This window comes from Aedes albopictus, chromosome 1, assembly GCF_035046485.1.
Source record: "Aedes albopictus strain Foshan chromosome 1, AalbF5, whole genome shotgun sequence".
In the NCBI taxonomy this organism is placed as follows: domain Eukaryota; kingdom Metazoa; phylum Arthropoda; class Insecta; order Diptera; family Culicidae; genus Aedes; species Aedes albopictus.
Window position 1 is genome coordinate 270,693,663 of NC_085136.1, and position 25,987 is coordinate 270,719,649.

The window sequence follows — 25,987 nt, forward strand, 5'->3', positions numbered from 1 at the left end:
AATTTTTATACAAACATCAATACAAATAGCCAACAAACCTCTCCCCGTCCCCTGGCAGTTTACGACCAAAGTTCCTACCGGGGTTGATTATCTGATGTTCCCTGTTGCTGGACAGAGGCCAATAAATCTCAACGGGTTTTAAATTTCGAAAAATAAAATATGTATCCAGCGTTTATCGTGCCTCATTATTGTATATAAGAAGACAATAACATAAAACGAGCTCACCCGTTTAAAGACGTCAATCTAATTACTGCAGTTTCGCATTACACACCTACACGCAAAAAGACGATACGAAGAAGAACTTCGGACCGACTTCAGCACCAGAGCCATTGCCATCATAACGATAAAAACGCAATGAATGGGGTAATAAAAAATCACGATTAAAAAACGGCAGACAGAACAAAATTATATAAAACCATAATGAGACGATGCGATTTATTCGTGTCCACGTATGCTGTTTGCCAACCGGCATTTTGGTCATAACAAATATAAAACCTCGTGCAACTCTCTTCGAAGCAGACACGTGGTCGTCGTTCGTAGCACATACTCTCGTTCTCTCGTAAACGCGCCATCGCAGTGGATTCGTTTCTCATAAACTGTGAAGAAGAGAAAACCCTAACGCAGTCTATCGTAACGCCAACCAAAGGCGCCAATAAATTGTATATTTATTTTTTAGACATTCCTGCAGTATTGGTTGCGATGGGACCAGAACGAACATTCCGGTGCACAGTGGTACCGCCATAGGCCAAAAATCGAAAAATTGATTGTCTAATTTATGAGTTTGTATAATTTTTATAAATCAATAATGTTCCCAAGAATGCAGAAAATCCATTTTTATGTAAGTTTCTGTTGCATATTTTGCGTGAGAGCGTGGCTATTGTTATGCAATTACACAATTTTTAAATTTGTCCAAAAATCACATGACTTTTGAGTTGTACTCCGTGTCTTCGTATAACAAAAGCAAGTCGATTTTCAATTGGTTTTCAACGCAGAGAGTCAGAATAGATGTTTATCTTCCAATTCGAAGCGCTAAAAACCGGATCTGGGTGTTTTTGGACCAATGGGGATGTGAGTAATAGGCACATAATTTTACCAATAGAATAATTACATAATAAAAAATCATGTAACATTTCAAACATGTTCTTAACCACATATAATCAATCGTCCGCCAGCAAATGATCAGATTTGAGTAGGAGAATCAATCTGTGAAGGTTGTAGCTGCAAATATCTGCATACAAGGTTGCAGGATGTATTGTAAGTTACCCGTTATTTTTATAAAAAATATGTATTAAAATAACTACAAAATTATATATATACTAGTTTTTCTGTAATTGTCTGGAATGCGTACCAAAATGACTGAAATTTTTACAGGAGATATTTCAAAGCTTTTTACAATAATTGAGGGATATTTTATTTGAAAACAATCTCTGATTTTTTTTAAAATTATGAACAAAAAATACACTTCTGGACGTGTTCAGGTATTCATACCTCAATAGTTGCATAACAACCATTCTTATGTGGCCTCGTCAAAACTTACCTCTGTAATTGTCGAATTTGATAAGAAGTTTTGCATTTACTGCCAACATTTGAAAAATTTCCTCAAAATCCATTCAGTACCTAATACTGTAGTGCTGGAAGAAGAAGGAGTACTCCTCTTATTCCCTTCCCAAATCGGAATATTTGATAAATCCATTAACGTTAAATCTTAGAGTACAAATTGATTTCTTTTGAAATAGCAGGCACTGATTAAATTGCAATGACGAGGGGTATTTGTATATTTTTTTATTGGGTTAGAGCTATACATGATTAAAATTCTATGTACTATATTACTGGATAGCAGTTGCAATGCAATTGTAAGAAACAAATACGACTGGACAGATACTTGAATCTTTTTTATTGTGCAAAACGCAGGCCCATGAATTGACATATAACTGTGTAAAGCAATATTTGTATGGTTGGAAAAATTCCTTTTACGTACGTTTTGTGCATTAATCCTGAATATTTGTTTGAAATAATTTTAGAAGTAATTGATTCTTTAATTGCACTATTGTTACTATTGTTACACAATTATCGCTTTTGGGCATTAGGTACTGTAGTTATACATACTAATTCGATACGTGATGATTTTTCTGCGTTTCGACAATGCAAACTACCTTATTTCTGAAAAAAATATTCAGTTTCATATATTTATTTTATTGCAGTAGAAATAGAACCTACTAATAAAATCACAATTATAATGCTAATACTGATTCTATTCACAAAAATCTATTATGATACAGTCGTGCTATACATGTTTTAACGTGCAATACTTAGCAGAAATTCCTCAGAATTCGACCCACTCTTCATAATAATTAAAAATATTTGATTATTGATTTCTGTGCAAAATAAAGGTTTTTTTTAATGATATTTTCATTTATCATAAATAAAAATGTTCAAAGTTCATATTTTTCAAGTGATGATCATGAAAATGAACTGGAATATCCATTTTCAGTCATAACATGCTATTTCTGATCACTTATAATGATTCTGCCCTTCAAAAAACGAAGAAAATGATTTATGACCGCTTCCCTGAACAAATGGAACCACTGTGCGGTGCGACGAACGAGTCATAGAAAGCTGTTTGCTGATGATGCCGATGTCTCGTGGCGCTACCAAGATGATAAGAATTTCACGAGTTGAATTATCATTTTTATTGCCACAAAGTGTTTGAAATGTTCACAATAATCGAAAACAAATTGTCATAAACATCACACTTTAGAGAGAGGCAGGCAATCTCTTTCAGTGGAGATTGTTCCAGTTGCGATCAGAACCTGTCCCAAGAACAGAATGTCTCGCGCGCTGACGACAACTCTCCAGCACCTTCCATAACGCAACAACGCGTTATGTTCAACTGCATATCGACCAGCTGAGCAATGGTCTACCACCGTAGGGGGACGTTGATTCCTCGTTGGAACCGAACCGAAGCCTCAGTGTGAATACAACACTTGAACGCTCGACATCGGTTTCTCGCTACACCTAGTAGTAGGTAGTACCTGGCTCGTGACGGTTCGGGATTCGTTTGTTCGCGCGTGATAAGTCAGTGGACCATCAGGTTCTAGCTCCGCGTGTTATCAATAGGTACAACACGGGTGCGAGCGCGTAGATTTTTGTTCGGCGGCGAAAGGTGACCGCGGCGGTAGATAAACAACCTGTGTCACAATACAAACATATAGTTGTTCAGCGGGAAGAAGAGCAGTGACACACTTTACACTGGAGGAGAAGCCGAATTGGATTGCAACTTGTTTGGATACCTTCACGATAAGTTCGAGTGAGGCTTTGGAAGCGAAGATAGCGCTGGCTGTGGAGCGTCACTACGTTCAGCAGAAGCAACAGTCAGTCATCAGTGCCTATCAGGAGGGTGGATTCCGACGAAGTGTACGTTGTTTTTAATGTTTTTTTTTTATTTAACGTAATCTTATCGAAGTTTGTACACGCACACGGTTCGATTGGGGAGAGTGCTTTTGGAGGGGGAATGGTTGGTTATCAGTGTGGAAAGAAACCATCTGTACTAGGCTTTTATCTGCTGACCCAAGGCGTGGTGCATATTAGGAAATACATATAGTGTATGAGCAGTGCCATGAACAAATTAATGGATCTATTTCAACGCCTATCGGTTTTAAAAATAACGGCAATTTTATTGGTATGTAGCATTCGTCACAGAGTCGTATGAACGAAAAACAAAAAGGAGTAAAAATTTGCACAACTGCAAGTTACAAACACGGAATGTCGTGGTGTGAATTCGTTATTGGGGCACTTTTTTTTGCAGAATACTCAGAAACAACAGCAGGGTTCCCCAATCTGAGATTTGCGTTCCACGCGGACGCGGAGATAAACAGTACCTAAATTGAAGAATTTCTTGAGCCTTTCTACTGTGAAACAACTACATCTTTGTGCCTGTCACGTGATAGTATGAAAATCTAATGGCATTAGCGATCAAATACTTGTAGAGACGTCCATTACGCTAAGAAGCGGGCTTTGTTCAAGTTGGTATGTAACGTTAGAATTGAGAGACTAAAACATCTCATACACCGAATAGGTAGAATGATAAACACAGTAATATTCATTCCTCTTTCAACCGATTCAGCTAAAACTAGTAATGCAATTTCAATTAGTATCAATTTGAATATCATTATCTGCGTCAGGTTATTTTTCACTCTCTATATTTATCGTACAGGAAATATTATCCTTCACCCCGGTAGCAGGAAGAGGTCTTTGATAGCAATGAGCTGTTCAATGAATTTGACATGAACATATCAACTAAAGAGAGTGTTAGTATTGTCAAGGTACACGAAAATTCGATTATCCACATACGTAAAGGTTTGGTGATGAATGTCACAACACCTTCACTCAAGAAAGCAACATTTGTTTTCTGATAAATTAAAATGTTTTAGATTCTGTTACACTACAAAAAAAGATTAGTAATGCTTTCTTCGCCGAGAAAATACGATTTTACTACCACACGAAACAGTCTTCTGATGTATTTTCAGTTTGGAATGCCGATTTATTGTTGGAATCAGGGTAGGGAAGAACCCTGCTTCGACATATGCGCTAATTCCCGTCATATCAGAAGGAAAATAGCCAATAATTACAGATATTCCAACTTATCTTTGCAAATGGCTCATCAGATGGAAGCAAAAACATGTAGACTATCAATAACCCGCCCCATATAGCACTGAATAGAAATCGAATAATTACGCGAAATTTCACGTTTCAATTCCATTTTCTCGTTTTGCATACGACGAAAGCAACCGCACCAAAGCAGCGGCCAGACGAATTGTTCTTCATCACCGATCAATTTTCACTTCGCCAGATTCATTTGTTGAACCAATCTTCAATTCACACCCCACAAAAGCTCTGTGACACTTCAGAGTTGGATTTCACTGCTGAAGAATGTAGAAAAGCTGTTCAATAAAATAAGTAAATCACTTTTTTTCCGTAGGTAAAATGTAAACAACAAGTTGTCTTCGTCTAGGGAGGATGCAAGCAAATGTGTGCGTGGATTTTCACCATACGAAACATTGTATTTCACAACCACAGAGAAAGATTTCTCAGTTGTACTGTGATGGCGGACAAAAACTTTAATTATTATTCATGTTCACTTGAAACTTTCTGCTCAATCCTACTTTGAACACATGATATTATTGGGATTTTGACCAACTTGGACTTGGACTAGACGGAAACAGAATTCGAGGGAAAATTATTCAATGTTATTATAAGTAAGGAAATTGTAGTTCTTTTACAACATGTTTTTACATGATATAGAAGCTAATTTAAAAAATAGTAATTGATACCAAATTGGCCATAAGGCGTTGGACGAGGTGCAAGAATACAATCGATCATTATAGGCCGATACATACTTAAATAGACGGGAATTAAATAAAAACTGTTTCCTTATTAAGTTCTGTTTGTTTTGTTTCTTATTATTGCATTTTTTGGTAGAAGTGGGCACGAATAATAACAAAAAGAACGGAAACAATAGGTGATGTAATAGTTTCAGAATGAATAAGAGACGAATGCCGAGAACGGTAAAGTCTCTCTAAACAAAAAAAATAGAATGAATTTAAGAGCGTAAGATAACTAAGGGCACGCAGACCCTACATGAGGTAGAATTCTCGGAAGAATTTTTGACCTTCCGTAACTCGCGCGATTGGCTTTCCCCGCCAGCACCACGCCAATGCTGAATACAAAAAGCGAGATTTTTTTTAACGTGTTGTACAAAATACAACAGCACGATCGCTCGAGGGTTAAATAAAATTGTGTTGTCGCTGCTGATAGAACTTGCTAAACTTGATATCTAGAAGAAACCCCTTGCATAATTTGAGGAGAAAATTCGTGTAGTATTTCTGGAAGAATTCCTTTCGTTTACTTCTGAAATAATGTTTGAAACTTCTTCACACATCTTTTCAGAAATAAGTAGAAAAAAATCCTAAATTTTTCCATAAAATTCTTTTTTTGGAATTTCATTTTTAAAACGTTGCTTTGAAAATTTCTCAAAGGATTACCCGAGAGATTTTTTCACAAAATCCTACTAAAATTTTATCTAGAATTCTAAACAATATTGTATAGGGGAACTAACGCATTTTCGGAAGTTTTGTTCTACTTGTCATGGGGTTTTTTAAACCTGTTGAACACAGAATTGGCCCAAAATTCTTTCCCAATCAAGCTGAATAAAGGTCAAGTTTCAGGCAATGTGCAGGTCGGCAAAAACCACCCATGACGAAAAGAACAAACCTGCCAATAATACCCTAAGTCATTCTATATGCCACTGGGAAATACCACAAAAATTTCTTTTATTTTTTTATTTAATGTTGTTCTAAATCTTGCTTATCCGGAAACCTTTTATTAATTATTTCCGAAATTTTGTCAGGGATCTGCACGATCCTATTTGGTTTTAACTTTTGTTTTGTCAGGAAATCCTTTTTCCAATTATGTAGTGACACGCCTTCTTGATTTTACAAGGAACGCTTCCAGGATTCTTAGATTCCTTCATGGAAACCTCAACTTGAAAAGGATTACAAGATATAACTATAAAAATAAACACTGAAGCTGTTAATGTTCCAAGAGCGGTATTCCAGGGGGACAACATTCCAGGAAACTTGGAAGAATTCTTGGTTCGTAATGGCATCTTTGGAAGAATCCACGAAGGACTTTCTGAAGCAATCCGCAGAATAATTTTAAGAGAACTTTCTAGAGGAATCTTCGTAATTATTTGTGGAGGAGTTGTCCATGAAATTTCCGGGCTAAATTACTGTAAGAAATTTGGACCTGAGGAATTCTTGAAAAAACATTTGGGTAAACCTCAGAGAAGTTTTTGAAGAGTATTCCTAAGAATTCCAGACGGAATATTTGAATAACATTCTGGAAAAATTAATGGAAGATTTTCTGAAGGAATCCAAAATTTCCAGGTGAGTCATTGGTGAAATATTCGGTAGAATTCTTGTGGAAATTTTAGGATACTTCGAGGAAATTTCTAGAGGTTCCAGTGGAGCATCGTGGATAATTTTAAGTAGAAATTTCTGAATGAAATACTTGTAGGAATCCTCGCAGACACTAAAAAAAGATACAGACTCCGTCTTCAGCCAGAGGCTGTACAGATTAAACAAAATTAAACACTAGACAAGGGACACACGGAGCATGCACCAGTGGATACAGGGAAGAAACAATTCTCACGAAAAGTTTCATCGCCCTAGCATGAATAGAGCCCTCACCCCACAGCATGGTGTGATTAGAAGCTTGGTGACCCTAACCGCAAGGCTACGAGGCTTCAAAAGCGGAATTCTCCGAGGAGTTTCTGTAGTAATTTTTGGAGGAGCCCTCGTATGAGCTTCTGGAGGAGCAATTTATCTAAGAATGCTCGTGAAATTTTCAGAAGAGCTTCTGGAATGAATTTTCAGAGGATTGCTCGGAAAAAATCTATGCAGGATTTCTGGAGGCTTTACAAAATTTTGAAGGAATCCTCGCAGGAATTTTAATATGCATCCTCGGAGCTGTTTATAGAGGAGTGTTTGGATGATTTACCGGAAGAAAGAACTTTCGAATTTTTTAGAGGAATTTTTGGACGAATCCTTGGGGAAAATAAAAAAAAAATCCGAAGGAACAATTTCTGGGGGAATCTTCGGAGGAATGTCTGGAGAGCGCCCCTATAGCCACAGCTGTAAAGGCGTAGGTATGCAGCATGATTGTGCTGAGGATGACTAGTTCGATACTTGGTTGGCCCAGGAGACATCTCGTACCAACAGTTTCGTGAAAAATGAGATTATTGTACAACTACGTTGGGAGTGACTGTAATCTGGAGCGCCGTGTGCTGGAGGAACAAGAAGAAGGCTCCTAGATCTAGATCAAACAGATCTAGGCTTGCCAACAGCCGGCGACTCCCATAAAACGCTACGAATTCCTTGCAGACGCGGATAAATCTGTAAGTTGTAGAAATTCCATTACAAGGATTTCTGCAGCAATTCCGTCAGGCCTTTTTTTCTGGCATTTCTTCAAAAGTACCTCTTGGAATGCCTTCTTGCATTTCTTTCATATGTTTTCGTGAATTTCGTTAACATTTTTTTTTGGTATTTCTTTGAACTCCTCCTGAAGATTCTTCCAGATTCCTACCGGCATTTATCAAAGAATCTTTTAAATTCTTTCCAGGGTTCGTCCTTGAGATTAAGGTTCCTGGACTCCAACTGATTTCTCCTAGAGTGTTTCTCGGGAATCCTACAGAATTTCTCCCTGATTATCAGAGTCTTTAGAGTTTTTTTTGGAGTTTCGTTTGAATTTTACATGCGTTTTTGAGTTTCGGTGGGGTTTCTCTCAGGATTTATGCTGAAATCTCCTGAGAGATTCCTCTTGGAATTGTTCCCGGGACTTCTCTTAGAAGATTCCTACCGGTGTTGCGTCAGCGATGTCTCTCTGATTTTTTTATGAATTCATCTTTCCCTCAAGAGTTTACTTGACCTTTGGAGTTACTTTTTGGGATCTCTGCAGGAGCTATTAGTAATATTTCTCGTGGGGTTTTTCCCGCGATTTCTTTCAGAAGTTCTCCCAGGTGTTTCCTCGTAGTTGTCTATAGGATTTCTTGCAGGGGAATCGAGAGTTTATTTTTAAAAATATTCCCGAGTTTGCTCCCTGAGTTCTTTCCTGCATTCCCACCGGTAGTTCTCGGTTCTCCTTTTAGGATTCAATCAATACATAGTTGCTCCCGGAGATCTTGCAGGGATTCTTCAGGACTTACCTCCTACGAACCTACGAAATTCCCAGAGAAATATCTGAAGGAATCTAGGTCAAATATTGCGAGAAACTCAGTAAGCACATTGCAGGAATTTCGAGAGGAACTTCGAAAGAAAATCTGACAAATCTTGGAAGGAAATACTAGTGAAACTTGAAAACTGGTGAAGCGAAATAACACATTGAAATTTATTTACCTACATAATAAAATATACATTGCAAAGACGACACATTACTACACGGTGGTTAAAATGCTTCTAATTAATCTCTGCGATTGTGCATCGACCGAAGGCATAACGAAATGCTATCGGCGAGCACGTAGAACGACGAGAGCATGAGAGCCAATCCAGTGGTTCTCAACAGGAACGAATTCTGGATAGATTCACAAGCAAGTTTCTAAACAAATCATTTTTTTCGTTTAAAAAGACACGGACACGTTTTTAATGCTTCCAGTGATCTATTCGCTCTTTGAAGCAAGCACGACACTAGACAACGGACTAGCATGCAACGCCCAGTGGCACAGCTGAAAACTTTTCCTGACATCGAACCCACGCTCCTCAGCACGTTGCGACTAAATGCTTGGTGACACTAGCCGCACCCCAGTCAACACACGATCGTATATGATGTTGTATAGGATGCAAAAGTGAAAGCGATATACGCATACCATATATAGGACTTCGTGTTAGCTGGGACGGCCACGAAGCCACAACTCTACAGGAATTCCTAATCTTAGGAAGATTTCTTCAGATCACATGTTTTCTCCAGAGTTTACTACTATTCATAGGAACATAAAAATAAAAAAAAAACAGATCAACGAAACTGGAAGCCACTGGGCGTCGGAGCAGATGACTATAATTTCATAAATGCAGTTGCTGCCAACGTCAGGCTTTGCCTAATAGACGTTACCCAAACACTTCGATAGACGCATGAACTTGCGCAGACTCAGAGTGTCAGCAGTCCCGAGCAGGAACGAATAACTGACACATAACTGCAGCATACCAAAGTCAGGTATCATACCAAGACGAAGTATTGGCCGGTATTTTTGTATCGAAAATAACTTACTTTGGTATTTTGTAGGTATTGATAAAATACCTCAACGAGTTATTGGTTTGGTGTTGAGGACTGCTAGAGGTATTTTTCAATTATGGAAAAAAAACACCATTTATATGGAAAAATCGTCGATTATTATTTAGGTATTGCCATACCTGATGTCATTATTGCACTGAATACACACCAGTTATTCTTTTAGGTATTTTACCTCTTATGCAGGGCTTCTTAGTACCTCATTCAGGTTGTGAGTATTCGGTTTTCCATACCTGAGTTTGTTATTCTTCAGATATTTTCTCCTGCTCGGGTTTTTCCATAATAGTTTGATGAATGCTACAACATTTTTTTTTTTCAAAAATAGGGAATGCCTTCTTCTGGCTAAGACTTGCTAAGAAATTGGATTGGAAATCTATCGAGAATTCTTTCCGAAATTCCTTTGAGGATATCTTTAAAAATTCTATCCATAATTCATTCTTGAATTCTTTAAGGATCTCCTTCGGATGTTCATCGCAATTCCATCTTTATTTTTTATTTTTTTTCGTAGTTTCTTCACAGAACTCTTCCTACGAGATCTTCGTAAAGGTTTTTTTTCTTGGAGGTTAGTCGGATTTTTTTCTGCCTTTCTCCAGTTCTCCCAAATTTCCATCCAGAGTTTTGTTACTTCAGAGATTTTAACAATGTTTTTAGGGGTTTCTGAGAGTTGGTCCTGCGATTTCTACCAGAGTTTCTCCTAGAATTTCTGCAGGAGTTCTCTGTTGCACAAGGATGGAAGAAAATCACTTCAAGCGACAAACGATACAGGATACGTATAATCCAAGATTGCCTTGTTCTTGCAGTAGCATGATGCCGACGCCTCACACCGTGCTCGTATCACAGAGACAATCGAAGCATCTGATGCACGCTTTATCACGTGATCACCCGTTATCGGATTATGTTACAAGTCGTGATAAATTTTATTCATCACAATTTTTGCCACAAAAACACCCGTAAACCGTATTCATGATTAGAAATAATGCATTCATAAGCATATCTGGAAGTTAAAGCAGTAAGAATACTCAAAAAGTGAATGAAATCACGAATTTATCATTTCCACTATATGATAACGATCGCATCGCGCCCGCATACGCCGAGCGAATCATTCTTCTCGGACCGTAGTTTGGTAGGATGCTTGACGACAAAATGTTATCGTTGTTGCTATGATCGCGCGATGCCGTTCAACCGCGACATATTCGATATCTGATCATGATCACTAAATTTTCATCTTTGCTGTTGCTTCCTGGATTCTGCCCGAAGATTCTTCCACAACTTATCCAAAGTTTTCAGTGGTTTTCCGGGATAGCTTTCCAACAGTTTCTCTTGGGATTTTTCTTGAATTTTTTCACGGGAATTCGTCCATAGTTCCTTCTCTTAGAGGTTATCAGAGTTCCTCCTACAACTTCTCAATATTTCCTTTCGGGACTACTCCCAGAACTTTCTTCAAGATGTGCCAGTTATTTTCAAAATTTCTTCCAAAGTTCCTCTTGAGATTTCTCCAATAGCAGGGCTGTTACAAAAGTGTCTATTTGAAAACCGCAAAATCCGCGCCAAGCTATTTGAAATCCGCGCCGAGGTCATCAAATCCGCGCCAGTACAAAACATATGGCTTTGATGACTCACACTCATAAAAAGCCAGAATTTTTAAGAGAAAATTGATGTTTAACTATTACTAATCCATGACTTTGTATGACCATGACCACTTCTACATCAAACAAGAGTTTAAACAAACTAGTTATTTAATTGCAATAAAAAGTTTTGGATCAATAGTTCTTTGATTGCTTATCAATCAGGGTGTCCACTATTTTACGAGAAAAAAGCGTCAGTTTTTAGGAAACTTCTGTCATGTTCAACATCTGAAATCCCAAAAGATCATATGAGAGAATTGCAAGAAAATTTTCAGAAACTTTTGAGAAATTCATGGATTATTTTCTGCAGAAACTTTTTTTTGTAAAGAATCATATGTATAATACTAGTGATTTTTTTTTTTGATATATTAAACCTACATTAAATTTTATCCCTTGGGACGATATTTATGAAAAAGGAAGCATTTCATAAAAAAAAATGTCTGGCAAATGTTCTGAACAATAAGCAAGAGATAATTAGAAAAGTATAAATTCAGTATATCATTTATCGTAAGAGTTTTTGATCTCACCACACCCGTGGAAATTAAGATTGGATGGATATTTCAGCAAGAATGTCCTTAGTCTAAGGATTTCGAAATCTTCAACAATTTCTTCAAGTGTTCTGCAAAAAAAAAATCCTCCAAAAATTATATCAAGAAACCCTTTAACAACTGTGCCCCTCTCAACGGGTGCTCCAATCGGAAAACATAGTTTTAGCAAAACAAATCGTTTCGCAAGTAGTAATAACTGATTCCAGGAATTTTATTTATTTATTTTGTTTTATTTACGTCTTATTGCGATTTTTTTTCGACTTAGACCACGGGTTCCCAACCGGTGGTCCGCGGCCCCCTGGGGGGCCGTGAAGCCAGTCCAGGGGTGCCGCGATGTAACCAAAAAAATACTAAATTGTTATTCTATTTTGTGCAAATTATACCAATTTTTAATGTTGTATACCGTCACCCCAAAAAGCCACAATTTGAGGAAGAAATTTTCAGTATAAAACGCCTTCAGAAGAAAAAAATTTCGGCTGCACCGCTATTTTTCAGCTACGGCTCAAATTAAATGTACATGACATCATTGTTTACGAAATGTAAGTGTCGAATAAAAAAACGTATTATTGATCGTCGGAAAACCCTCCCACAGTAAATATCTGGCTACGTCACGGTACCCAAAAAAAAACTCGGTTTCGTTAATTTAATTCATATTTTTTCTAAAAAAAATCATTGGGCCGCAGATGTTTTGATAATTCTTAAAGGGGGTCGCCACCTCAAAAAGGTTGAGAACCCCTGACTTAGACTTTGATGCAATAAATTTCGTCGTACTCATATTTCGCTTTCGATTTCGCTGTCACTCTCAGTCGCAGGATTTTTGCAACTCGCCCGATAATGTGACAGTTTTCGCCGGCCGTCTCAATGTTTACCATTAAGGTCTTTTGTTCTCGGTCCACCAGCAGTGATGGTAAAAACTCAAATTCTCAAAACTCATGGTTGAGTTTTTTCACGCGTGATTCTTGACTCGCCAAACTCACCACCGTTAAAATCAAGCATGATTTGACTCATGATTTTACTCATTGCTTTATTTCTCGGTTTGCTTATAATTTACAACGAAGTGTTGACGGTTGTATGACAGAATGAGACCATATCTTGCATGTAATAACATGAAATGTCGTTTAAATTGATTTGGTTTCGTTTTACAAGCGAACGAGTTTTTGGCGCTTGACTCGCGAGAACGAGACTTTGCATGAAAATCCCGCGCGTGAGAAAATGATTTAGAATCGCGCGCGAGTTTGCTCACGCAAGAGTGGTTCATGAGTGAGACTTGAGTGTGATTTTACCAACACTGTCCACCAGCTGATCATGTTTACACAACAAAACCAGCTGGTTCACAGATGTTTACGTTCATCCTTATTGTTCTCAGCTACCAGCTGTTTATTGCCGTTTTTCTTTTTTAATCTGGGTTGGAACTGGATTGGCGGAAAATGTGTAAACAAACAACGTCAAACAAGCTTTAGTACAAGCGAAACCGAAGTCGGGTTGGGGTAGAAACTGTGATCTGATCCAGTTCCAACCCAGGTTGGAACTGGATAATGAAGAAAAACGGCAATGTTTTCATAACAAAATCAGCTCTAGTTTCGCCTGAATCGGGGAAAGAAGGCGATAATGTGTCATAAATGTTAGGTTAGTACAATATTAGGGCGAGTTCAATTTCGTCGCTTAAGTCTGACTATTCCTGTATCTTTCTTATTTTGATATCTTACGACACACATAGTCTTCCAATTTACGAGATTCTGTTAAATTGGACTACAAAATTCTACCAAATGTTTCTCCAAAACTTCCGGTAGACGTCTCTCTGCAAATACACTCCCGTTCAAAAGTTTGGGGTCACCCCCTCAAAAACATGTCATTTTTTTAGGCCCATATCTCCGCCAATTTGCGTCCGATTTCAAAACCCTAGGTTTCATTCAAAAGATAATAAGTCAAAGAAACTTTGAACATGATTTAAAAGAAACTTTTTCAAAAAATTTTGTTTGTAAACTTAACCCAAAGTTGCCAAATTTTCTAAAAAATGAATAAAAACTTACGGCAGTGTCGCTGGAAGTTGGGTCGACCAAATTTTAAGATGAGAGCGGTAATATGACCCATTTTCTATTAGCTTTCAACTGCTTTTTACAGAACTTAGCTAAAAAATCTAGAAAAAAAGTTATTAAGTAAATTAATCCCTGATGTCATCGACCAAAAGTTTGGGGTCACCCCTCAATATGATGTATCGGCCAAAAGTTTGGGGTCACTTTCGTAAAACATGGAAAAGTGATTTGGTGATATCTTCGTCATCTGTAGTTCTATTTTAATTATTTTTGGCCCATTTCAAAGATAATTAACTAAATTTACGTTTGATGTCTTCAACTTAACGTATTTAACGATTTTCGTATATAAAAATGTTATGTAAAGTTAGCACATTTTACCACACTTCAAAAAATGAGGCAACTTTACGTTAAGTTTTAGTATGTAAATTTCAACAAATATGTGTGGTTCAATGTCTATGCAGTAAGTATCATTCATTTTGTTTTAAATAAGTCAAGAAGAATTAAAATTGAATGAAAGATGACAAAGATATCAACAAATCACTTTTCCATGTTTTACGATAGTGACCCCAAACTTTTGGCCGATACATCATATTGAGGGGTGACCCCAAACTTTTGGTCGATGACATCAAGGATTAATTTACTTAATAACTTTTTTTCTAGATTTTTTAGCTAAGTTCTGTAAAAAGCAGTTGAAAGCTAATAGAAAATGGGTCATATTACCGCTCTCATCTTAAAATTTGGTCCACCCAACTTCCAGCGACACTGCCGTAAGTTTTTATTCATTTTTCAGAAAATTTGGCAACTTTGGGTTAAGTTTACATACAAAATTTTTTGAAAAAGTTTCTTTTAAATCATGCTCAAAATTTCTTTGACTTATTATCTTTTGAATGAAACCTAGGGTTTTGAAATCGGACGCAAATTGGCGGAGATATGGGCCTAAAAAAATGACATGTTTTTGAGGGGGTGACCCCAAACTTTTGAACGGGAGTGTAAATCCATAAAAAAGATTTCAGAATCACCAAGAAGCAATTATTCCAGAATTCTTGCCACTCTATCCAAAATGTTATCCAAATTGATGTCAGAGTTAAGACAGAAATAACTTCAGAAATTTGACTAAGAAATTCAGGAGATCTTCTCAGTTTAACAAATGCGTACAGTGCAGTACAACTTTAGCACTCCATGCTAGGGACTATTAACATTGATTTTCATTAAGCACAAAATTCAATAACACTAATTTGCGAACGTTATTTTTTTCTGGTTTCGTTGAGCATCTTGTCTAAATGTTTAATGTAAGTGCATTCGAAAACCATTTCCGCAAAATCCGCGCCGAAATTAGCAAAAACGCGCGAAATCCACACGAAACGCAAAAACCGCGAAAAACGCAAAATCCGCGCAACCTGTAACAGCCCTGCAATAGGTCTTTGCGAAGTCTCGCACAAGATTTCACCTGGATTCCTTCCATAATATCTGCTGGAATTTTAAACAAAAAAAATGTTTGTTATTCCAGGAAGAATTCCGAGAGAAACTCCGGGAAAATCCCTGCAAAAATTGGAGCCCTTCAATGGTTTTCATAAATAGCATTTGGGACGATTTCCGGTAGGGATTTCGACGGGAGCTTATCACTGCAAGAAATGCAGGAAATAACTACGACGAAAAGACCCTGAAAGACATCACGGGAAGAACTCAATGAGAAATATCAGCTCCTGCAGAAATCCTAAATGGCACTCCGGAAAGAAAATCTTCGGCGAAATTTCAGGATAATTTCCGAAAAAAAAAAACTCCGAGAGACATCCCAGGACAAACACCACCGGATGGAATCTTCTGAGAGAAATCCCAGGAGGCTCCTGTAGCAACTCTGGAAGAAATCCCAAGAAGATCCCTTCTGGAAGTCCTATGAGAAATACCAGGAGCAATTGCGGAAAATCTTCAACAGGAATCTCGAGAGAAACTATAGGAGTCATTCTGTGACAACACCTGCGATATATTCTGAGAGAAATTCTTGTGAAATTCTCGGAATAAATCCTAGAAGGAGTCTACGAAAACTTCTTTGGACGCAAACGCAGGAGGAACTCCGGGAAGAATCCCACGAGAAACTTTGGAAGCAAAGCCAGAAAAACCTCTGGAAGAAATTTTGGGTAAGGAGTGCTGTAGTATCCCTGTGAAAATCGATCGGAATTCGGTAAACTTGAAAGATTCTCAAGAAATAGTCCCAGAAAGTATTATTCGAATCTTGAAAAAGAGCCGATAGGAATTCGAAAGAATCATCTGGAGGAGATCAAAAAGAAATACCAAGAAAAAAGGCGTGGAAAAATATGGAAAGAATCCTGGGAAATATTTCTAAAGAAACCTTAAACATATTTTTACCAATAGGAAAAACTATTGCTTTGATTAACTGAACAGCTTTTATTGCATTCTATAGCAATCCAACTTTGAAGTGGCATAGAGCTTTTGTGAGGTGTGAATTGAAGGTTAGTTTAACAAGTAAATCTGCCGAAGTGAAAATGGAATGGCGATTAAGAACAATTCGGCTAGCTGCTGCTTCGGTGCGGTTGCCTTCGTCGTACGCAAAGCGAGAAAATTTGTCAGCTCGTAGGTGTAATGAAATTGAAACGTGATATTTTGCGTAATTATTCCATTTCCAGTGCTATAGAGGCTGATTATCGATAGTCTATGATGATCGGCTATTTTCTGTCTGATGTGATGGGAATTAGCGCATACGACGAAGAAATTTTCTACCCTCTTGTCAATTTCAATTATTCCTAAGCGAAATGCCAACATTGCAAGATTGAGAACCGCAACTCTAGGAAAAACTCTCCGTCTACCGTCACTTTATGATCTTGACACCAAAAAAGCAGACTGCTTCTCGGGTAGGTGTAGTCTCAACAACGGCGCCGACGATGGACGGATGAATGAAACCATCCTGAAGAATTCCAGAATATGAGCCAGACGTGCCTTTCGCTCGCTTCTTTCACACTCTCGGTGGCGGCTACAGCCGAACACCGCCAACAAGGACGTACGTCGTACATACGTAAGCGATTTATGAGGCATTGTTTTGGCGCTCGAACCTCGACGAAGATCCTACCATGTGCGATGGCCTCCGTCCGCTCTCCGTGAGACATGGGATCGCAATTCGAATTTTGTTTATTCGAAGTTCGACCAACCTACCTATAGTCGTTATAGTATAGCCGCGGGAACATGCTACAAAGAAGATTGTAACGCGACCGACTAGTAGAAAACACGTGATTCTACAGAAACAAACGAAGTTATGTTGAGTAAACAGAAACAATGCAGCGTAGATTTGACGTGGTTGTTTCGAATTGTGCTGTCCGAGGCATTTGATTCTTTTTTTTCCGGTGACCAACCCAATGGTAATTCATTCATATGCGAAGTGCGAAGTAAACAGGACTGGTGGACGACCTACGTGAGTGAAATATTTATTGGGATACGCGGTATGTAAACATCGGGAAAAATTGCGACGTAGGGGCAATTATTTGGAGTGCTCGATGACAAGCCGATGTAAATAGTCCTTCGAAAGAGGGATGGATGCTTTCAGAATAATTACCGGATTTGAATGAAGAGTTCCAGAAAATGGGATCAAATTGGAATGCCACCCTTGCTAATAACTTTATGATTTCTAGCTAAAACAAACAAAGCCAATAGGGTGACAGAGTTTTCCCAACCTAGTTGGCGGACAGAAGAGAATAGCAAAAATACTCTACTAGTAGATGTAAAATAACTTAATTAGTTATGATCAACTTATAGAATAACAGCAACACAAGTTATTTTTAAAAAAGTCATGATAATAATCAGGAATTCAATCATCAAATTAAAGAATGTTTCATTTTGAAACATTTCATCAATTGAAATTATTCGACCATTGAAATCTCGAAAGCGTAGCACAAAACACATGTCATACCCGAAAATAGGTCAATCATAATTAGCTACCAGTTTCGGGATAGTGCTCCGATTGATTTAGCACAAATTGAAAACCATTGCACCGACAATAATCAATTATAGCTCAATATCCGATTTTATCAACCATATCAGTGCAACGATCTGAACATAAAATGACCTATCGATAGCAATTGTTTGTGGGTGTCCGACGAATGATGGAACTCATTCGAACTATGAGCCTATGCCTCGGCTGTGTGACACGACGACGACGACGTCAACAGGGAGAGGCTGGTGGGTGGCTAGTGGAAAAATGTATTGCAATTTTGCGTAAATACTGCTGCTGACACATTCCATATTGCTGGTTGGCACAAAATACACATCATCATTCGGAAGCATTCCGATGAATGGGTACGGCGCAATAATGGGTTTCGCTTTCACGCACTTATCAGGGGGGGCAGAATAACCTATCATAAACTGTGCGATTGAAATGGCAACGAGAAATGACACGATGTGCGCTCCAGGAAAGATGATGGTGCAAGACCACCAGTCTTGGTGGGTAATGTCTACATTCAAGAAAATATTATATTGCCTGAACAACTTTTCCAAAGTTGTGTTTGGGTCTCTTGGAGAATTACTTTTATCTAGTGTTTTATTCCAAAAGGGTATTTCCTCGAATCTCTGAGAGCAGAATAACCTATCATGAACTGTGCGATTGAAATGGCAACGAGAAATGACACGATGCGAACTCCAGGAATAAGATGATGGTGCAAAACCATCAGTTTTGGTGGGTGATGTCTACATTCAAGAAAACATTATATTGCCTTAACAATTTTTCCAAAGTTGTGTTTTGGTTTCTTGGAGAATTACATTTGTCTAGTGTTTTTTTTCCAAAAGGGTATTCCCTTGATTTCCTGAACGGGATTTCCTTGAATCCTTCGAATCCCTGAGAGGGACTCCTTTGAATCCCGGAGAGGGATTCCTTCGAATCCTGGGGAGGGATTCCTTCGAATCCTGGGGAGGGATTCCTTCGAATCCTGGGGAGGGATTCCTTCGAATCCCGGAGAGGGATTCCTTCGAATCTCGGAGAGGGATTCCTTCGAATCCCGGAGAGGGATTCCTTCGAATCTCGGAGAGGGATTCCTTCGAATCCCGGAGAGGGATTCCTTCGAATCCCGGAGAGGGATTCCTTCGAATCCCGGAGAGGGATTCCTTCGAATCCCGGAGAGGGATTCCTTCGAATCCCGGAGAGGGATTCCTTCGAATCCCGGAGAGGGATTCCTTCGAATCCCGGAGAGGGATTCCTTCGAATCCCGGAGAGGGATTCCTTCGAATCCCGGAGAGGGATTCCTTCGAATCCCGGAGAGGGATTCCTTCGAATCCCGGAGAGGGATTCCTTCGAATCCCGGAGAGGGATTCCTTCGAATCCCGGAGAGGGATTCCTTCGAATCCCGGAGAGGGATTCCTTCGAATCCCGGAGAGGGATTCCTTCGAATCCCGGAGAGGGATTCCTTCGAATCCCGGAGAGGGATTCCTTCGAATCCCGGAGAGGGATTCCTTCGAATCCCGGAGAGGGATTCCTTCGAATCCCGGAGAGGGATTCCTTCGAATCCCGGAGAGGGATTCCTTCGAATCCCGGAGAGGGATTCCTTCGAATCCCGGAGAGGGATTCCTTCGAATCCCGGAGAGGGATTCCTTCGAATCCCGGAGAGGGATTCCTTCGAATCCCGGAGAGGGATTCCTTCGAATCCCGGAGAGGGATTCCTTCGAATCCCGGAGAGGGATTCCTTCGAATCCCGGAGAGGGATTCCTTCGAATCCCGGAGAGGGATTCCTTCGAATCCCGGAGAGGGATTCCTTCGAATCCCGGAGAGGGATTCCTTCGAATCCCGGAGAGGGATTCCTTCGAATCCCGGAGAGGGATTCCTTCGAATCCCGGAGAGGGATTCCTTCGAATCCCGGAGAGGGATTCCTTCGAATCCCGGAGAGGGATTCCTTCGAATCCCGGAGAGGGATTCCTTCGAATCCCGGAGAGGGATTCCTTCGAATCCCGGAGAGGGATTCCTTCGAATCCCGGAGAGGGATTCCTTCGAATCCCGGAGAGGGATTCCTTCGAATCCCGGAGAGGGATTCCTTCGAATCCCGGAGAGGGATTCCTTCGAATCCCGGAGAGGGATTCCTTCGAATCCCGGAGAGGGATTCCTTCGAATCCCGGAGAGGGATTCCTTCGAATCCCGGAGAGGGATTCCTTCGAATCCCGGAGAGGGATTCCTTCGAATCCCGGAGAGGGATTCCTTCGAATCCCGGAGAGGGATTCCTTCGAATCCCGGAGAGGGATTCCTTCGAATCCCGGAGAGGGATTCCTTCGAATCCCGGAGAGGGATTCCTTCGAATCCCGGAGAGGGATTCCTTCGAATCCCGGAGAGGGATTCCTTCGAATCCCGGAGAGGGATTCCTTCGAATCTCGGAGAGGGATTCCTTCGAATCCCGGAGAGGGATTCCTTCGAATCCCGGAGAGGGATTCCTTCGAATCCCGGAGAGGGATTCCTTCGAATCCCGGAGAGGGATTCCTTCGAATCCCGGAGAGGGATTCCTTCGAATCCCGGAGAGGGATTCCTTCGAATCCCGGAGAGGGATTCCTTCGAATCCCGGAGAGGGATTCCTTCGAATCCCGGAGAGGGATTCCTTCGAATCCCGGAGAGGGATTCCTTCGAATCCCGGAGAGGGATTCCTTCGAATCCCGGAGAGGGATTCCTTCGAATCCCGGAGAGGGATTCCTTCGAATCCCGGAGAGGGATTCCTTCGAATCCCGGAGAGGGATTCCTTCGAATCCCGGAGAGGGATTCCTTCGAATCCCGGAGAGGGATTCCTTCGAATCCCGGAGAGGGATTCCTTCGAATCCCGGAGAGGGATTCCTTCGAATCCCGGAGAGGGATTCCTTCGAATCCCGGAGAGGGATTCCTTCGAATCCCGGAGAGGGATTCCTTCGAATCCCTGAGAGGGATTCCTTTGAATTCCTTCGAATCCCGGAGAGGGATTCCTTCGAATCCCGGAGAGGGATTCCTTCGAATCCCTGAGAGGGATTCCTTTGAATCCCTGAGAGGGATTCCTTCGAATCCCTAAGAGGGATTCTCTCGAATCCCGGAGAGGGATTTTCTCGAATTTATGGGGTCACATTCTTGTGATACAGACGTTGAGAATTTCTAAGACTAACTAGAATCACCTGATGGATAAACCTAGGATCAAGTAGGTCATCATCGGATAGCTCTTGGAGTTCTGATCGCCTTTATCGAAAAGCCAAACTTCAACTGACCAGTTTTGTAAATTCTGCATAAAATAATGTTTCTTTCCGTCTCTGAGTAAAGTAATACTTCCCATCAAATCGAACACGATACACCATCGGTGATCAAAACAAGACTTGAAGGAGCAACTTTTTAAAGTCAAGTGGGTACACACAGCAGTCAGCCAGTTGTACGACTATTACGACGCGATGGCAGCAATCCAGTCGCAGTGTGGCTCTGGTGGTGCGTTATTTATTGTCTTGAGGTCTCAAGTGTTGAACGAGCGAGCGGTACGAGCACTCAGAATACAGAAGAAATCAACAAAAATATCGAATTTGATACAAAACAAAAAACAAACGAACAAGGAGTGTTTTGGCTGCTGACGAAAGACGATAGTCCCTGGCTGATGGATGGGAGTTGTGACAACCCGATCAAATGAGAATGACAACATTTGAACAGGTTATGTTATTTTGTTACAATGTTGAAAACTAATCATTAAATTCACCAATGATAGTTTGAAAAAAAAATCATCAAGAATTGTGTTAAATAATTTTCATAATAGTAAAACTATTTGACAACAGACCAAAAAACAAATTAATTTCAAAATTCTCTAAAAATAAACAATTATGTTAAAAAATCTGTTGGTTCTGGATTTTGCCGTCTTGGGTTATTCAAAACGGTGAATTTTGGTTTGTCCGACATTTCCTCTTTTTATGATATTTATATTTCTAGGGCATAGCTGTCAACCGTTCCTCGTTACATCCCCTTGAGAATGGCCTTATAAATGAGCCGAAACGTCGGATAAAGGAAAACTCACCGGTTTGAATATCCCAAGACTGAAGAAGCCAATTTTTCAAAAAAAAAAGTAAAAGAACCTTTGTTACTCGAATTGTAACACATTATAGTATCAATTTGTATCAGTTTATACCAAGCCTGTAAAAAAAACTAAAAAAAGGTGCTGTCAAAATTTAAACTGTAATTGGTATAGTTGTGTTATATTCCTGTTATGTTAATTTTATCGGGTATACGATAATGCGGCATTCCCGAACGAAAAAAGATTCAAGAGAACGATCAAGACGGATTTATTGTAGTGAACGTAAATTCAAGAGGTAGCATGTGCAATACTGACCGTCAACGTGAGACGCAAATAGAATAGGATTAATAAAAAAGATAAAACCGAAAAAAACCCAGTATTTATGATTATTGACCGGATGATGCCCCGGGAGCACTGACTGAGTACGAAGCGCGAAATACCAATCAAGGTGTGATAAAAGAAATCAAGTAAATGATTTCTTTCAGTGCAAAATCCGACTTGGCAAGAGCTTTCGCAAACGTCTTTGGAACGAGTAGCTTTCCGCAATGTTTACGACCTGACCTCCTCGCATTTCCCGTCATCCTGAACATATGAAACGGATTTATGCATCTTCGTCAGCAGAAATGGACAATTCTCGGATACTTATTCAAAACGACGTATCAACATAGGATTTGCGTGTATTATACGTCGTTTTGAAAAAGTATCCGAGAATTCATCTCCTCCCGTTGTTGGTAGCTTCTAAAGGTAAACGGAAATGGAAACCAGAACACAATAATGCACGCGTAAGACATATAAAATTGCGTGTGTTTTTCTTTCTCCGTTCGTAAGGATTCCATTTCCGCTCTTGCCTTTTATGCTCTTTTCATGCTTGTCAACACAAGGAGGAAAACAATCCCACTCAACTCCGAAATGTGGAAGGGGATAGTGCTCTGCCCCCTGTCGAGTGCTTGGCGAAGGGTGGCATCGTAAAGCTTTCCCTGATGCGATGGGACAATATCGACAACAGTTCAATGTGACCATCGAGATTTACGTATCCGGAAAATTGAACAATCAATAACACTACTTCTGCTGTGTGTCGTAGAGAGAGAGTCGGATGTGGGTGACCCAGTATTCGGGTGATTGGATTCAGTGGAACGTAATGATGACATGCTTTATGATTCTTTGTCGAAATAACTTTCATTATTTGTTAAGTTTTCAAAAACTTCCTAAACTAAACGGTTCACTAAATTTGATGCATTTGAAAATGTCTACTAACCCTTCAGAATAAGAAGAATAGGCAAGGAGTAGCTGGAAATGTGTTCTCCGTGTAGTGGCGTGGCCACATGGGAAAGAGGGGCTAAAGATTAGTTCTCGAATCCCTGAGAGGGATTCCCTCGAATCCCTGAGAGGGATTCCCTCGAATCCCTGAGAGGGATTCCCTCGAATCCCTGAGAGGGATTCCCTCGAATCCCTGAGAGGGATTCCCTCGAATCTTTGAGAGGGATTCCCTCCAATCCCTGAGAGGCATTCCCTCGAATCCCTGAGAGGGATTCCCTCCAATCCCTGAGAGGGATTCCCTCCAATCCCTGAGAGGGATTCCCTCGAATCCCTGAGAGGGATTCCCTCGAATCCCTTAGAGGGATTCCCTCCAATCCCTGAGAGGAATTCCCTCGAATCCCTGAGAGGGATTCCCTCGAATCCCCGAGAGGGATTCTCTTGAATCCCCGAGAGGGATTCTCTCGAATCCACGAGAGGGATTATCTCGAATCCCCGAGAGGGATTCACTCGAATCCACGAGAGGGACTATCTCGAATCCCCGAGAGGGATTCACTCGAATCCCCGAGAGGGATTCTCTCGAATCCCCGAGAGGGATTCTCTCGAATCCCCGAGAGGGATTCTCTCGAATCCCCGAGAGGGATTCTCTCGAATCCCCGAGAGGGATTCTCTCGAATCCTCTCGAATTCTCTCGAATCCCCGAGAGAGATTTCCTCGAATACCTGAGAGGGATTCTCTCGAATCCCCTAGAGGGATTCTCTCGAATCTCCGAGAGGGATTTACTCGAATCTCCGAGAGGGATTTACTCGAATCCCCGAGAGGGATTCTCTCGAATTCTCGAGAGGGATTCTCTCGAATCCCCGAGAGGGATTCTCTCGAATCCCCGAGAGGGATTCTCTCGAATCCCCGAGAGGGATTGTCTCGAATCCCCGAGAGGGATTGTCTCGAATCCCCGAGAGGGATTCTCCCGAATCCCCGAGAGGGATTCTCCCGAATCCCCGAGAGGGATTCTCCCGAATCCCCGAGAGGGATTCTCCCGAATCCCCGAGAGGGATTCTCCCGAATCCCCGAGAGGGATTCTCCCGAATCCCCGAGAGGGATTCTCCCGAATCCCCGAGAGGGATTCTCCCGAATCCCCGAGAGGGATTCTCCCGAATCCCCGAGAGGGATTCTCCCGAATCCCCGAGAGGGATTCTCCCGAATCCCCGAGAGGGATTCTCCCGAATCCCCGAGAGGGATTCTCCCGAATCCCCGAGAGGGATTCTCCCGAATCCCCGAGAGGGATTCTCCCGAATCCCCGAGAGGGATTCTCCCGAATCCCCGAGAGGGATTCTCCCGAATCCCCGAGAGGGATTCTCCCGAATCCCCGAGAGGGATTCTCCCGAATCCCCGAGAGGGATTCTCCCGAATCCCCGAGAGGGATTCTCCCGAATCCCCGAGAGGGATTCTCCCGAATCCCCGAGAGGGATTCTCCCGAATCCCCGAGAGGGATTCTCCCGAATCCCCGAGAGGGATTCTCCCGAATCCCCGAGAGGGATTCTCCCGAATCCCCGAGAGGGATTCTCCCGAATCCCCGAGAGGGATTCTCCCGAATCCCCGAGAGGGATTCTCCCGAATCCCCGAGAGGGATTCTCCCGAATCCCCGAGAGGGATTCTCCCGAATCCCCGAGAGGGATTCTCCCGAATCCCCGAGAGGGATTCTCCCGAATCCCCGAGAGGGATTCTCCCGAATCCCCGAGAGGGATTCTCTCGAATCCCCGAGAGGGATTCCCTCGAACCCCAGTGAGGGATTCCCTGTGACGGATTCCTTTGATTTCCCGAGAATCAATACTATTGGAATACGTTCAGTCTACTGTTACATAACGCAGTAAAAAATGTAAACTTGAGGGATTTAAAGTAGTTAGGTGATCCACGTCAAGTGGTCCTCATTTTGATGAATGATTTCAGTCATATTAAGCTCCGATTTAACAGATATAAAGTTGGAAATGACAACCTAACCCATTCAGTAAAAAAACATAATTCAAGCGACCCAGTGAAAAGGTCACCACTCTCCGTCAACCGTCACCCTACAGAAGGAACTCAGTTTGAAAATTTATGATGTTTTTGCCCTCGAAAACATTATCCCAAGGGATTCCAAAACGAACATGACGACATCAATCTTTCGGTTTCCGATTTGACGACTGCCCGATGAATAACTACACGGACAGAATGCCTCCCATAAAGACGAGGGAATCATTCCGGAGTTTGGGTCGGTCGTTCGTTCTCATCATAAGCATTCCATCCATGTATGTATCAATTGTAGCAGCTAGCTGGCGGCGGCAACATCAGATGCGGAGCAACCGGAGTCTGCTATAGAATAAAATGCACATAAATTTCTTAATCTTTTGACTTTTTATGTTGTCAAATTTTGCGAGACCATATGTGCGCCGCACTCAACAACAACGACCAGTCCTCCGTATTTCGCACATTGATTCCGCTTTGACATTCATGAGGCGTCGGAGTCGTCTCGTGTCGTGGTATATAGCTCTCGAACGTGACCACGTGTAATGCCTCCGTAATATTCTGAGGACTCAACAGCAAAAACAAAAAAAGCGAAATGCGAGATTACGTTCATCTGTGGGGGCTTCTCCTTCGACGGCGACGCAAGATGATGAATCCAAGAGCTGACAGTTCGCATCTTGTTTCCATATTTTCTACGTTCTGCT

General features: G+C 40.9%; 2 protein-coding genes and 1 long non-coding RNA gene across 3 annotated transcripts in view; 2 read left to right on the forward strand and 1 right to left on the reverse strand.

The window, feature by feature from the left end:
- Positions 1–25,987, reverse strand: part of LOC109429325 (RNA helicase aquarius) — a 323,063-nt gene that overhangs the window by 47,255 nt on the left and 249,821 nt on the right. The gene's annotated exons all lie outside the window — the stretch shown is intronic.
- Positions 2,959–25,987, forward strand: part of LOC109401017 (probable G-protein coupled receptor Mth-like 1) — a 147,574-nt gene continuing 124,545 nt past the window's right edge. Inside the window, exon 1 of the mRNA XM_029860117.2 lies at positions 2,959–3,414. The gene's annotated coding sequence lies outside the window, so the exon portion shown is untranslated. The remainder of the gene's footprint in view (positions 3,415–25,987) is intronic.
- On the forward strand, positions 20,892–22,400 carry LOC134287407 (uncharacterized). Its single transcript, XR_009997289.1, has 2 exons — positions 20,892–21,673; positions 21,947–22,400. It is a non-coding gene; the product is annotated as an uncharacterized LOC134287407 (long non-coding RNA).